General features: G+C 41.1%; 1 pseudogene; it reads left to right on the forward strand.

The window, feature by feature from the left end:
• Positions 1-912: 912 nt before the first annotated feature.
• LOC143102741 (myosin-4-like) lies at positions 913-15,955 on the forward strand (annotated as a pseudogene).
• Positions 15,956-16,418: the final 463 nt, after the last annotated feature.

A 16,418-nucleotide genomic window follows, 5' to 3' on the forward strand; every position in this document is an offset into this window, starting at 1 on the left:
GACTGTATACAGTCTATGCTTCAAACCCTGTTGCGTATCTAAAATGCCATAATCGTATAGACCTACTGTTTGTGAGACCGGATACCTTGCATATGATTACAGAATGCTTAGGCATACGTCCCTGAAACTAAACAATTTTCATGTCAAGACGCCAACAACATCTTGTAAAGACACAATATTTATTCTCTGATTAAATTATATTGTTTTTGATTGATTTAGTTGACAGATTGTGAAACTTTAGAAAATAGAATAGTAATCAAAGGTTATTTCAGGTAGGCTGTAGCTCAAAGTAGCAATGGCACTGCATGCTGTTCATAATTTAAAACAAAAAATGGTATGTGATATCTATTGATTGAGTAGTGTGTAGTTAGTGTGATTGAATTGCATGCCTAGTCCACAGGATTATAATATTTTACTGTGAGAGAGTACTAAATATAACTCTTCCTTGTACTGGATTTATTAACTAACTACCCTCTGCTGGGATAACAATGCCTGCCCAAATATAGGGCATAGAATAGACACCAAGGACAATGACCACACTATATAAGGGTTGGTTGAGGTGGGCCACTGTTGAGAAGCGTCCCAGGTAAGTCACTGCATTTGAGTAATACTAAGGTGGTGCAGCTGTGCATTGTTCTGTAAATTTGTTTTTTTATAAGACATGGCAAAAAGTCATGAAAAATGTAAAACATAATAGATCTGTCATGATATGGTTGATTTTTTCCCCTCCTGTGAATGCTGTTTGGATAATCCATCTCCAAGAATTCATCCAGCTGATTTTGTGATCGATACATCTCAGAGAGGTATGTAAGTCAAGTTGTGTTTCTTTTAGTCTTCACTTTCTTTTTGAACAAAGATCGCCAGTGTCTAAAGACATCTTATTCCACTGGCGCTCTTGCTCAAAGGACCAGAATGAGTTCTGACGCAGAGATGGCAGTCTTTGGGGTGGCTGCCCAGTACCTATGCAAGAGCGAGAAAGAGCGCATAGAGTCCCAGAGCAGGCCCTTTGATGGCAAAACGGCCTGCTTTGTCTGCGATGAAAAGGAACTGTATGTGAAAGGAACCATCATGAGCAAAGATGGAGACAAAGCTACAGTGGAGACCCTGGACAGCAGGGTATGTGGCATGCATACCATTATATCTCACTGTCTGTTTGCATTACAGTACAGCAGCATCAAATATCTCTTTAAGTTGTGGAATGTAGTGTCATCAGATTTGATAATTGATCATTGATCATATTTTCATGTGAAATAATAAAGCATCTTTTTTTCTTGAAAAGCGCTATAGAAATAAAATGTGTTATTATTATTATATTATATATGTTTAGCTGTTTTGCTATAACCTTGCAAGGAAGCATACCTCTTATAAAATTTATTTTCAAAAACTTAGATTGTAACTGTCAAGGAGGACCAAGTCTTTCCTCTGAATCCGCCCAAATTTGACAAGATTGAGGACATGGCCATGATGACTCACCTCAACGAACCATGTGTGCTGTTTAACCTCAAAGAGCGTTATGCAGCCTGGATGATCTATGTAAGAATTGCATTTCTAGTCAGTAAACCTCCAAAAGCAATGAATTACATTAATACATTATTTATTGCTGGCTTTGGATGTAATATGGAGTCTTCTCCCCATATGTCAGACCTATTCTGGGTTGTTCTGTGTGACTGTGAACCCGTACAAGTGGCTCCCCGTCTACAACCCCGAGGTGGTGACTGCATACAGAGGAAAGAAAAGGATGGAGGTCCCCCCACATATTTTTGCTCTGTCTGATAATGCTTATCAGTTCATGCTTACTGGTGAGGGGACTTTGTGGGAAAATGTTGTCATTTACTTTTAGAGTTACAGTTCTGTTTTATCAAAATTTTTATTTTTGTGTTGTTGTAGACAGGGAGAATCAGTCTATCCTGATCACGTAAGTATTCTTTTAATTCTGATTCAATTGACCAGCAGACTTGTATATATTAACATATATCACCTGCTACAGTCAAATCACAGCTGTGGTGATGTCTTTTACCAATGCCACTATTACTCATACAATACATTAAAAATTAACAGAATATTCTGATATTCTTTAGTGGAGAATCTGGTGCAGGGAAAACTGTGAACACCAAACGTGTCATCCAGTACTTCGCAACAATTGCAGTGTCTTCGGACAAGAAAAAAGAAGTTGTCAGCAAAATGAAGGCAAAGGATTTTGTTTGTTATTGCTATTTTGCCAAATAGCCCAAGCAAACTCATCAAAAATATATTTACAGTTTGCTTTGGCCACAGGGTACCCTGGAGGATCAAATCATCCAGGCTAACCCTCTACTGGAGGCTTTTGGCAATGCCAAGACAGTGAGAAATGACAACTCATCTCGTTTTGTGAGTACATCATTCTTAACTCATTTATAATTCATATCCTGTATAAACAGCATACCAACAGCACAGAAGTAGATGCTGAATTTTTTTATTGCAGGGAAAGTTTATTAGAATACACTTTGGAATGACAGGTAAACTGGCATCAGCCGATATTGAGACATGTGAGTATCCTATAAATGTCAACAAAGAAATACCAAAATTACAGATATAACATAAATTGTGTATAACAATGTATAACATAACATTATTATGTCTTCTCATTCATTATGGTGCCACGTGGCTACTACAGATCTCCTGGAAAAATCCAGAGTTACATTTTAGCTGGGAGCTGAGAGAAGCTATCACATTTTTTACCAGCTTACTTGCAACAAGAAGCCAGAACTAATTGGTAAATTATTGATACAGTGATAACATACTATTTGAAATGGTTATTTTTCTGGAAGCATTAGTATTCTTAGGAAGCATTCTGTAATGTTGACTAACATACATAGATATACTTTATAGATCTGCTTCTCATTACCACAAATCCATATGACTTCGCCTTCATCAGCCAAGGGGAGGTGGCAGTAAAAAGCATCGATGACGCTGAAGAACTGATGGCAACCGATGTAAGTAAAACACAGTTTGATGATGTGAGGTTATTTTCAAAACAAGCAAAACAAACCAAGACACAAACAAAGCGAAACAATAACATTTTGTTTGTGTGTTACAGGAAGCCATTGGTATTCTTGGCTTCTCTGCTGAGGAAAAGATGAGCATCTATAAGCTGACAGGAGCTGTGATGCATTATGGGAATATGAAGTTCAAGCAGAAACAGCGTGAGGAGCAGGCTGAGCCTGATGGCACAGAGGGTAAAACACCTTCATCTCAGAGGTTCAGCTTATTCTTCTACTGCTACTATGTTATACTGAAGCAATTTGACAGGCTGATGTGTTTGTTATGTTTGTTATTTACATTATGTTCTGAAGGGTTAAAAGTTATTGCTACTGTTTGGTTCATAACTTTGTTATGGCAAAGTTAGCTATTACTGCAAATAGAATGAGATTATTTTGCGTTGAACGTAACTTTGGGTTTATGTTATCTGCTCATTTGTTTAGTGGCAGATAAAGCTGCCTATCTGATGGGCCTCAACTCAGCAGACCTGCTGAAGAATCTGTGCTATCCCCGGGTGAAGGTCGGGAATGAGTATGTCACCAAGGGACAAAATGTCCAACAAGTAAGACCATGCTGCAGTAGAACCTCGTTCTACATTTTGTACCTACTGTATTACCCATATTTATCTGTTTTTTTCTATATCTTGTCACCTAAAACTGAGTAGGACATTGAGTAAGCATTTGGTTTAGGTTGCATGGTTACTTCTGTTTGCCTACACTTATAACTTTGACCAGATAAATGATGATGTTGCTGTTTTATGCCTTAGGTGTACAACTCCATTGGTGCCCTGGCAAAGTCTGTGTATGAGAAGATGTTCATGTGGATGGTTATGCGGATCAATCAGCAGCTGGACACCAAACAACAAAGACAGCATTTCATTGGGGTCTTGGATATTGCAGGATTTGAAATCTTTGATGTAGGTTTTCAAGTTCAAGTTCAGGTTTATTGCCATTTCAACAACACAGTTGATAAGAAAGTGCCTTGGTATGCTCACAATACAACACGACTCATCACAGCACAATATAACACATGATACAAAATCAATGCATAATGAAAACACTAACGGCTACAAAAATTAACTCGTTTTTTTGTATTTCATGTTTTTCTTATTGGTTTAGTTCAACACATTGGAGCAGCTCTGCATCAACTTCACTAATGAGAAACTGCAACAGTTTTTCAACCACCACATGTTTGTTCTGGAGCAAGAGGAGTACAAGAAGGAAGGGATTGAGTGGGCCTTCATAGACTTCGGGATGGATCTGGCTGCCTGCATTGAGCTTATTGAAAAGGTCCATTTCACCAAGTATACACACTAAAAATGTGTTAATGCTTATACACGTTTGAGTTTACATGAGTGTCACTTATGATTATTGTCATTTTTAACAGCCAATGGGCATCTTTTCCATTCTTGAGGAGGAGTGCATGTTCCCCAAATCAACTGACACATCATTTAAGAACAAGCTGTATGACCAACATCTGGGCAAGAACAACTGCTTTCTGAAGCCAAAGGCTGTCAAAGGCAAACCTGAGGGCCACTTCTCCCTGGTTCACTATGCCGGCACTGTTGACTACAACATCTCCGGCTGGTTAGAGAAGAACAAAGATCCCCTGAATGAGTCTGTTGTGCAGCTGTACCAGAAAGCCTCAGTGAAAATTCTTGGGATGCTGTATGCAAATTTTTCTGGCAGTGATGGTAAATTCATATGAATTTATGTTGAGTCTGAAATGTCTATGTTACAATATTGCAATCTAAATAATCTAATTAATTTCCACCACTACTACTACTAGAACTACTACTTTAACAATTAAAAATACAACAACAACAACAACAACAACAACTACAACTACAACAACTACAACTATTATAACAACTACTACAACAACTACTACTACTACTACCACTAAATATTAATTTATTATGTGAATTTTAGATTCTGGTGCCGCCGCTGGTGGAAAGAAAGCTGCGAAAAAGAAGGGCTCATCTTTTCAAACGGTCTCCGCTCTGTTCAGGGTAAACACTTCTCCAGGTATATGAAACATAGGATACCTTCTTGTTGCCAAAAGTAAAATAAAAAACTCTTGTGTTTATGTAGGAAAACCTGAATAAGCTGATGTCAAACCTGAGGACCACTCATCCACACTTTGTGCGATGTTTGATCCCAAACGAGACAAAAACACCAGGTACTTTTTGTGTGTTTTTCTGTAGGATATTCAGTAAATTCTGATCGTTTCCTTCTGCTGTTGGTCATGCATGTGCTACTGATATCAGGTGCCATGGAAAACAACTTGGTCATCCACCAGCTGCGCTGTAACGGTGTACTGGAAGGCATCAGAATCTGTAGGAAGGGCTTCCCCAGCAGAATCTTATACGGGGACTTCAAGCAAAGGTATGCTCCCTGGATGGATATCAGACCTCTGCTACCTCAGGTGTCTTTAATTACTATGTATTTCATACTTAACTATGAATTAATAGTGCAATGTACTTTATTAAAATGAATAAAGGAACACAGGTGTTTAATGATATTTAGTATTCGTGGTTAATAACAATAATTCATTTAAGAAGTTTACTATATGAGCATATTCACAGGTTTACCTACAAAACTAGATCCGCGCGCAGCCGTGGGGAAGAAGACGCTTGGTGGCCGTCCACAACGTTATACATTTTTTGTATACCCCTGTTGTCTCAACGATAATAACATCTCATTTCCGACTATATTTCAGAGTTTGCCGTTCATTTGCATTATTAATATAACATCGTCTTTTGGCATTTTTGGCGAAGACATGCATTCCGTTAGGGATACTGAACATATTGAACATTCTCTAACCATTGTGATTTCGAATTGGTGCCGTTTTCAGCACAAAAACTCATTTTATTTTTTTCATGGAGAGCACTGCTCTATGGTGCTTTCTGCCTCTTAGTTGCGCACACATGTTTTCATGACGTTGCATAGAAATCCATGTATATAGTACTGGATTTCATCATCTGTCATTGAAACCTGCAACTCTGAATATGTTTTAGATACAGGATCCTGAATGCTAGTGCAGTTCCTGAAGGTCAGTTCATGGACAACAAAAAAGCTGCGGAGAAGCTGTTGGGCTCAATTGATGTTGATCACTCACAGTATAAGTTTGGACACACCAAGGTGCAACTCTCCATTATCTACACTTATATTGCAATTAAACCACACAGAAATGAGGACCATAATTGACATAAGCTCTTTATTGAGTTGACATCTTTGTGAGAATGTACATGAAAATCTGATTTCTGTATGTTGTCTTCCAAAGTATTAAACAAAGCCTATCTATCTATTTAACTAAATCATAATTATATCAAATATAAACAATAGGCGAAGATTTGACCATTTAAACCTTAAAACCTTGTGATTGAAGTATGTTCTCTGGAATTGAAATATGTTGTCTCACACAGGTGTTCTTTAAAGCGGGTCTCCTGGGAGTCCTGGAGGAGATGAGAGATGAGCGTCTGGCCCAAGTGGTCACCTGTATTCAGGCCGTCTGTCGTGCATACGTCGTGAGAATGGAGTACAAGAAGATGCTTGACAGGAGGTATTCAATGTGATCTACTGTACTGTGCTTTCCTAAAAATGAATATAATCATTCATATCATCATTCTATTTGAAAAGGGAATCCATCTACACTATCCAGTACAACATCCGGGCATTTATGAATGTCAAACACTGGCCATGGATGCGTCTGTACTTCAAGATGAAGCCCCTGCTGAAGAGTGCTGAGTCTGAGAAGGAGATGGCGCAGATGAAGGAGGACTTTGCTAAGTGCAAAGAGGACCTGGCCAAATCTGAGAGCAGACGCAAGGAGCTGGAGGAGAAACTGGTCTCAGTTGTGCAGGAGAAGAATGACCTTCTCCTTCAAGTCCAGGCAGTATGTCTTATTTCCCAACTCTATTGGCTGGTTTCCTGTATATAGATTTAACCTAGTCCTATACTTAAAATCATTAAAAGTTTCCATTGAAAATTGTTTTAGTCTGGTCGAGTATATGTACAACCCTTATGTCCTTTTTTGTTTTATTCATTTATTTTTTGTTACGTTTTAATTTATTTGTGTATCTCTCTAACTGCCTATTTTCTTTTATAATTTGTGAAAGGAATCAGATAACCTGGTGGATGCGGAGGAGAGGTGCGAGGGGTTAATTAAGAGCAAGATACAGCTGGAGGCAAAGCTGAAGGAGACGACTGAGAGGCTGGAGGACGAGGAGGAAATCAATTCTGAGCTGACCGCCAAGAAGAGGAAGTTGGAGGATGAGTGCTCTGAGCTCAAGAAGGACATGGACGACTTGGAGCTCACCTTGGCTAAAGTGGAGAAGGAGAAACATGCTATGGAGAATAAGGTCTGAGTTGTGTCCATGCATCCCCACAATGGAATCATTTGTAAAATAACTAATGAATCATATTTCATAATCTGTCTGTGTTTTGTCTGGAAATGTACCTCATTGATATTGAGAAATAATAATAATAATAGAAATAACATTAATAGTCTGTAACATACTGTATGTGATTGACATGATTTGATTGTCCTACCACACAGGTGAAGAACCTGACTGAGGAGATCATTGCTCAGGAGGAGAGTATTTCTAAGCTGACCAAGGAGAAGAAAGCCCTGCAGGAGTCCCATCAGCAGATGCTAGATGACCTTCAGGTTGAAGAGGACAAGGTCAACACCCTGACCAAAGCCAAGACTAAGCTGGAGCAGCAAGTAGAAGACGTGAGTCTGTATGAGCTGATTGATGACTTACATATTGTATATACCGTTACCAGTGTAGACATTGTTATGATGTTGTTATGATGGTGCTTCACATTGGTGGTGGTTAGTGAGGTTTCCCGTTCACTTTAAAGCACTTTGGGCGCCTTGAAAAGCACTATATGAATGCATTGTGTTGTTGTTGTTGTTGTTGTTGTTGTTTATTGGTGGTGGTTTTCGTGGTGGTGGTGTTGTATATTGTTTCCTTCTTCTCACACAGCAGGATCTCTTGAACATGAGGTAGATGTTCAGATATAAATGTATGTGTTTATGTGTATGTGGCTTGTTTTTCTTTCCTTTTATTCAGATGGAGGGTTCTCTTGAGCAAGATCGAAAGGTTCGGATGGACCTTGAGAGGGCAAAGCGGAAGCTGGAGGGGGATCTGAAACTGGCCCTGGAGTCCACAATGGACCTGGAGAATGAGAGGCAACAGCTGGAGGAAAAGTTGAAAAAGTACCAAATGCTGAACCACTGTATACGCTGTGCATTCATTATGTGGAGTTTGTCACAAGGAGATCTTTATTGTAATTTTGTCTTTTCCACCTGTAAATATTTTTTTTGTTCAGGAAAGACTTTGAGGTCACACAGCTTCAAAGTAAGATTGAGGATGAGCAGTCGCTTGCTTCTCAGATTCAGAAGAAAATCAAAGAGCTTCAGGTGATCAACCCATTTCATACAGACATTGCTCATTGGAAATTATGGCTAACTGATGATGAACTCCACTTCTCTTCCTGATGCCCAGGCCCGCACTGAAGAACTGGAGGAGGAGATTGAGGCTGAGCGCGCTGCCCGTGCCAAAGTGGAGAAGCAGCGGTCAGATCTGTCCAGGGAGCTGGAGGAGATCAGCGAGAGGCTGGAGGAGGCCGGAGGCGCCACCTCCGCCCAGATCGAGATGAACAAGAAGCGGGAGGCGGAGTGCCAGAAGCTCCGGCGGGACCTGGAGGAGTCCACTCTACACCATGAGGCCACCACCGCCGCCCTGCGCAAGAAGCATGCCGACACCGTGGCCGAGCTGGGGGAGCAGATCGACAACCTCCAGCGGGTCAAGCAGAAGGTGGAGAAGGAGAAGAGTGAACTGAAAATGGAGGTGGATGACCTCACGAGCAATATGGAGACTATAGCTAAAGCTAAGGTGAAAGAAAGTCCTAAATGTTGCTGAGTGGATCTCAGATACTAGTGTACTTTGTGCACAAGCTGTGATGACGTATGTATTTCATAGGTGAATCTTGAGAAGATGTGTCATGCCCTTGAAGACCAGCTAAGTGAGGTGAAAACCAGACAAGAGGAGCAACTGAGACTCATCAATGACCTTTCTTCCCAGAAGGCTCGGTTGCAGACAGAAAATGGTAATGCTGAAAGCTAATTTTCATAATTAACCTTTACCCTTAAGGGTGTCACACCGGTGTGACAAGAATGTTGGAAAATGAACGTTCTAAAGAATATCTGGGTTCATTAAATTCAAACAGAGCCCGAGATATCTCTATCATCTCTATAATATGGCTCTGAATTTTAACATGGTATTTTAAAACCTGGGATTGCTCTGGAATGGAATCTTTTCTTAGAATGTTCAAAACTCCACCAAAAACACCAAAAAGAAACTATGGGTGTTTTTCTGGGTGTAGGTGAGATGGCACGCCATGTCGAAGAGAAGGAGTCCTTGCTGTCTCAGCTAACAAGAGGAAAACAGGCGTACATTCAACAACTTGAAGAGCTAAAGAGGCAAAACGAGGAAGAAACTAAAGTATGTAAAGTAAACAAGAACAGATAAGTGGCAACATAAAAATGTTATTAGCAAACATTTCAAAAATCCTAATTATTTTGGGGCACTGTGGCGTAATTGGTTACAGTGTCTGTACCATGCCTACGGGGGCCCGGGTTTGAGTCCGACCTGGGTCATTTCCTGATCCCACCCCATCTCTCTCTCCCACTCACTTCCTGTCTGCCTCTTCACTATCCTATCATATTTTTATTGGGCAATAAAGCCCAAAAAATCATATTAAAAATTGTTATTATTTAAATTGTTTAACAGGCCAAGAATGCCCTGGCCCATGGTCTGCAGTCCTCCCGCCATGACTGTGACCTCCTGCGGGAGCAGTTTGAGGAGGAGCAGGAGGCCAAAGCTGAGCTGCAGCGCTGCATGTCCAAGGCCAACAGCGAGGTGGCGCAGTGGAGAACCAAGTACGAGACGGACGCCATCCAGCGCACCGAGGAACTCGAAGAGGCCAAGTAAATATCACATCACTACATAAGCATCAAAATATGTGAAAAATGGATTTGTAAATATATGTGAGATGGAAAGTAACTAAGTCAGTGACAGGGAAATAGTTGTTAAGGAGTTACAGTTGTTAAATTGGAATATCATTGTAGGCTACAGTCTGCTTCTTTTAACAGAAACAACAGGTATAATAGTCCTTCAAAAAGGCTAGGATACCTTCTACTTGTATACTTTATATTTCAGTACATTTCAGTCTGTACTTTGTTATTTTTACTGGAGTAAAGAAGTTGAATTTTTACAGAGGTATCTGTAGTTCTACTTGATTGAAGATGGATGGAAAGTGTGTACTTTTACCATCTCATGGTATATTTACTACATGTAGATAGTATATAACTGCATTGATAATGCTGTGTATATATTTATGTATTCGAAATGTTAAATCTGACAGGAAGAAGCTGGCCCAGCGTCTTCAGGAGGCAGAGGAGGCGGTCGGAGTGGTCAGCTCCAAGTGCTCCTCTCTGGAGAAGACCAAGCAGAGGCTGCAGAGTGAGGTGGAGGATCTCATGACGGATCTGGAGAGGGCAAATTCAGCTGCAGCTGCCCTGGACAAGAAGCAAAGGACTTTTGACAAGGCAAGAACTTTATGAAAACACAGCAATACCTTTTATAATACATTTCATATTTCAATGAGCAAAGCCTAACTACCATCTTCTTAAAACTACCATCGTCTTAAAGGAGAATTCCGGTGTGATTTTGACCTAAAGTGTTTTGAAACATGATACGTATGTGATATACGTGTGAACGTATGTCTCATAGCCCATCTCGGCTTGTCCCCTGCACTCCGAAATCTGGCGCTAGTTAGCCGATGCTACCAACAAGGCGGTCAATGGTGGTGCCTCGGCATCGGCATAGCCATGCAAATAAATCACTGTTTTACACCATTTACGAGGCTCAATGTATCTCCACACTTCATTGGATTTATACAGACAGTATCTTCTCGAAGTTTAGCGTTTGCAGCCATCTTGAATTTAGTCACGATAAGTCGAGCGACGAGTAAGAATGAACAGGTATGATAATTATCATAGTGCTCCACCAGCCATCATGACCACATTCTACCGAGGCACCATTGAGAGCATCCTCTCCAGCTGTATCGCTGTGTGGGGCGGAAGCTGCACTGAATACAACAGGAAAGCCCTGCAGCGCATAGTGAACACAGCTGGAAGGATTATTGGTGCTTCACTCCCCTCCCTGAAGGACATTTACACCACCCACCTCACCCGCAAGGCGACCAAAATTGTGAGTGATGCAAGTCACCCCGCTCACAATCTGTTTGATCTACTGCCCTCTGGGAAGAGGTACAGAAGCCTGCGCTCCCGCACTACCAGACTCACCAACAGCTTCATACACCAAGCTGTTAGGATGCTGAACTCTCTCCCTCCTCTCCCCCCTCCACACTCAGCTACATAACATCCTGGACATTGGACCCACAAATGGCCGCCTGCACCACTCCACTTGCACACTTGTACACTTTGCAACTTGTTGTTGTTGTCCTGAAAACACAACACTTCTGCTGCTCTTACATAACTTGCACCACTATGCCACTTTATTTCTTACTTAGGTCAAACAGAACTACCTCAGCCTCTTATTGGCCTGACTTTGCACTAGTATTTTATTTTATTGACTGTCTATGCACAATTTCAACCAAATTTTGCTGCTCTTATTTTTTCATTATATGTGCCCTCTTATTTACTTATTTACTTACTTTTTTGTTTACTTGAATGTTATGTTTGTCTGTGGACTTAAAATTGGTAAAATATGTCTTGTCTCCACCGTGGGATAGTGAGAAACGTAATTTCGATCTCTTTGTATGTCTGGAACATGTGAAGAAATTGACAATAAAGCTGACTTTGACTTTGACTTTGACTTTGATAAGGGATCAGATTCCAAAAATAATTCTGTGGAAATGCATGGATTACAGTTTCTTCCAGTAGCAGCAACTGGAATCAATGCATTTCCACGGAATTATTTTTGGAATCTGATCCCTTATCATACCTGTATATTCTTACTCGTCGCTCGACTTATCGTGACTAAATTCAAGATGGCTGCAAACGCTAAACTTCGAGAAGATACTGTCTGTATAAATCGTCTTGTAAGTAAACTACCAGTGCTTTTTCAAAGTTCTCAATGTCTCGTTTTAAATGTCAGGGCCCTCGGAAGTCTACCAATGAAGTCTGGAGATACATTGAGCCTCGTAAATGGTGTAAAACAGTGATTTATTTGCATGGCTATGCCGATGCCGAGGCACCACCATTGACCGCCTTGTTGGTAGCATCGGCTAACTAACGCCAGATTTCGGAGTGCAGGGGACAAGCCGAGATGGGCTATGAGACATACGTTCACACTCGGTATCATGTTTCAAAACACTTTAGGTCAAAATCACACCGGAATTATTCTTTAATATGACATGTCTGTGATAAGATAAACAATGTCTCTAATATAAATGTTTTTTTGCTCATGCACTGTAGGTCCTGGCAGAGTGGAAGCAGAAGTATGAGGAGAGCCAGGCTGAACTGGAGGCGGCTATGAAAGAAGTGCGTGCAATGGGCACAGAAAATTTCAAACTGAAACATTCCTACGAGGAATCTCTGGAACATCTTGAAACGATGAAACGTGAAAACAAAAACCTGCAGCGTAAGAGCCTGATCCTTGAAAGAAGTTGACTTTCATGTAATCAAAAAGTTAATTCCATAGAACATTTTCATCAAATATTCCATTTGTATTTTTCAGAGGAGATCATGGATCTCACAGACCAACTCGGAGAGTCAGGAAAAACCCTTCATGAAATTGAAAAGTTAAAGAAACAAGCAGAACAAGAGAAGACAGAGATTCAGACCTCCTTGGAGGAGGCTGAGGTAACCTTGTTTCCATACCAGTGTGGCTACTGTGCATCCTGTGCTATACCACTATGAACTTGTCTTGGAATCATACACTCCACAGCACAGAAATGCAGTCGCAAAATCACAACACACGGACATTATCACAGGGCCATTGCATCAACAGCCATTTCTGCTTCAAAAGCACAGTGTTCAGTGATAACCACTTGGTATAAAACAGTTGAGAGAGTATGAATGGAATGAAGGAGTTCTGAATAAAGGAGAACTTCTTCTTCTTAAGCAAGAATAGTACTTCACACAGTTGCTTGCAAGTGTTGGTTAAACGCAGTAACACAAAACTTGTATTAAGCTCAATAATGACAGATACATGTCTTTCAGGAGACACTAGTGCTAGTACTAGGGGTCGTAGTGTCTTTTTGGGCTCAAAGACATACGTAGAGGACAACAGTAGCGCTGTATCATGTTCATGCAGTATCAATGTTCATTTCCTTTTGAGGCGTCCCTGGAGCACGAGGAGTCGAGGATCCTCCGCGTGCAGCTGGAACTGAATCAAGTGAAGTCTGAAGTGGAGCGAAAGATCCCAGAGAAGGACGAGGAGATGGATCAACTGAAAAGGAGCAGCCAGAGGATCATAGAGTCCATGCAGAGCACTCTGGACTCAGAGGTCCGGAGCAGGAATGACGCCCTGAGAATCAAGAAGAAGATGGAGGGAGACCTGAACGAGATGGAGATTCAACTGAGCCATTCCAACAGGCAAGCCAGCGAAGCTCAGAAACACCTGAGGAACCTACAGGCTCAGCTAAAGGTGAACAGATGAATCAAATGGGGCTTTCAGGTTGTCTTTTAGATTCACAACAATATAACCAGTGCCCTTAACACATATATTCATTTCAAAAGGATGTTCAGATTCATCTTGAGGACACGCTGAGAAATAACGATGACATGAAAGAGCAGGTGGCCATGACGGAGCGGCGGACCAACCTGCTGCAGGCCGAGATTGAGGAGATCAGGGCCGCTCTGGAACAGACCGAGAGGAGCCGCAAGTTGGCTGAGCAGGAGTTGGTGGACGCTAGTGAGCGGGTTCAGCTACTGCACTCACAGGTAGCTACAGGGTCAGTTAAAGGGCAGCATGATTTGGAGAAAATATCTAATTGCGATTTTTCTTACGGACAATGTGAATCTTGCGATTGTGATTGGTGATATCATTTTTTGAATATCAATGTCAAGATTTAGTTCAACATTCCAAATGTCTTTTCCGATTGGTGAGCATGCCTTGTGCATGAGAAGCATAGCACTCCTGACTGGTGAGCTTCACTGTCTGACACACAAAGAAGATGACATGAACATAAAAATCATAAATCATAAAAAGATTAACCATACACGATGAATTGTAGCCTTTGCGATTAAATAATTGCATTGGTTGAAATTGCGATTGCGATAATTATGCAGCCCTAGTCAGTTACATTGAAGACAGATGATTATTCTGGGGATCACTGAGCAGTATTGACAGTTGTGTTTTTTTCCCGTAGAATGTGAGCTTGCTCAACAGCAAGAAGAAGCTGGAGACTGACCTGAACCAGATTCAATCTAAAATGGAGGACACTACTCAAGAGTCCAGGGATACCGAGGAGAAAGCCAAAAAGGCCATCACTGACGTAAAACAACATACCTCACTCTAGTACACGGGAATATGACATGTCATGGTTATAGTGCATTACATGAATATAATAAACCTTTGGTTTTTGTGCCAAGGCTGCTATGATGGCTGAGGAGCTGAAGAAGGAGCAGGACACCTGTGCTCACCTGGAGAGGATGAAGAAGAACCTGGAGACCACCGTCAAAGACCTGCAGCACCGCCTGGACGAGGCTGAGAACCTGGCCATGAAGGGTGGCAAAAAGCAACTCCAGAAACTGGAGTCCAAAGTGAGAGCAACACAACACCAGTGCACATGCACAGACAAACAAGAGAGGGCTTTGCAGATACGTTTTCCATGGCCGTAAAAATAGCTATTCTTTGTCTTTTAGGTGCGTGAACTTGAGAACGAGCTGGAGTTGGAGCAGAGACAGAGTTCTGATGCCATAAAAGGCTTGCACAAATATGAACGCAGAATTAAGGAGCTTTCTTACCAGGTAGGTTGACAAAAAATCAACTCACATGTGGAATGCTAGACTGCTTAATCCTGGTTAGTAATGGACTATTTTCATACACACACACACTCATTTCTTTAAATAGTCTGAGGAGGATAGAAAGAATATCCTGCGTCTACAAGAGCTTGTGGATAAACTGCAGCTGAAGGTGAAAACATACAAAAGGCAGGCCGAACAGTCTGTGAGTATCAGCACACACAAATGGGTTGGGCTTGAGAAGAGAACTTTACATGAAACACAACTTTAATTTGTTTACTGTCTTACAGGAGGAACAAGCCAACATGTACTTATCAAAGTTAAGGAAGGTGCAGCATGAGCTGGAGGAGGCTCAGGAGAGAGCCGATAGCGCCGAGTCCCAGGTCAACAAGATGCGAGCCAAGAGCCGAGACATGGGAGCCAAAGTGAGTCGATGGCGAGACACGGCGAGCATCACAATGGGATTATGCCTGGGGATGGATTTGTGCATTTCATCTGAATGGGCTAATGTGGAATGTGTTTTATCTCTCTCTCTCTCTCTCTCTCTCTCTCTCTCTGTCTTTCTTTTTCTTTTCTTTCTTTGCAGGGAAAGGATGCCAGTGAATAACAGAGACTCTTGGGGAGAAAAGTGTTTAGTGTAATGACATCAAAGCAATTCTCCTTTCATCGCCTGCTGTTCATGCTAAAATGCTTTGACACTGTTCGAGGCTCTTGAGTCTGATCACACTACAGTAATTGCCTGTGTGCATGCCTAATGTGCATTCTGTAATTGCTTGAATGAGATTATTATGTAGAAAGATTTTCAATATTAAAATGATCTGGAGGATCAAAGAGGAAAAGTGGTAAGCGATGGTGTAGTAAACTATGAATATAAAAAAAGCTTTCTCTATTTTTCTCTCTAAAGTCATTGGTTGTAAGGCAACTGCTACAGTAGTTTAGTCATGGAGTGGGGATATTTTTCATGTATTCGCTGCTTTTGAATTGATGTGTGTGCATTGCAACAATAAAAAACTTGAATGCAATATGGATTGGTAACTTCTTTGCATGCTCATATGTATGGTATAAATCCCAAGGTGAACTCATCTAAAATCCCATAATCCATCATGGAGTGTCTTCAATGTATATCTGACCACAAGTCAGGAAAACAAAGGGAAAGAGAAATCTGATATCAAATTATTGTTTCTGTGTCTATTGAAATGCCCTCAGTTCACTGTTGAAATGAGAATTCTGCTATATTTTGAGCACTCTGCTTTTGGACGTCTAGTACGGGTGTTTTTTTCTTTGGAAGGAAAATGTCCTCTATGGGTGTATTGCTACAGAATATTGTTTTGCTTTAGAGCCGACACCATGGAACAAACAAAAGTATGTGCTACTTGGCTCTGTGCATGGCATCC

Source organism: Alosa pseudoharengus, unplaced genomic scaffold (genome assembly GCF_046254945.1).
Source record: "Alosa pseudoharengus isolate Yale_2024_CS ecotype anadromous, Long Island Sound unplaced genomic scaffold, YU_APseudo_1.1 YU_APseudo_1.1_scf_4, whole genome shotgun sequence".
Taxonomy (NCBI): Eukaryota; Metazoa; Chordata; class Actinopteri; order Clupeiformes; family Clupeidae; genus Alosa; species Alosa pseudoharengus.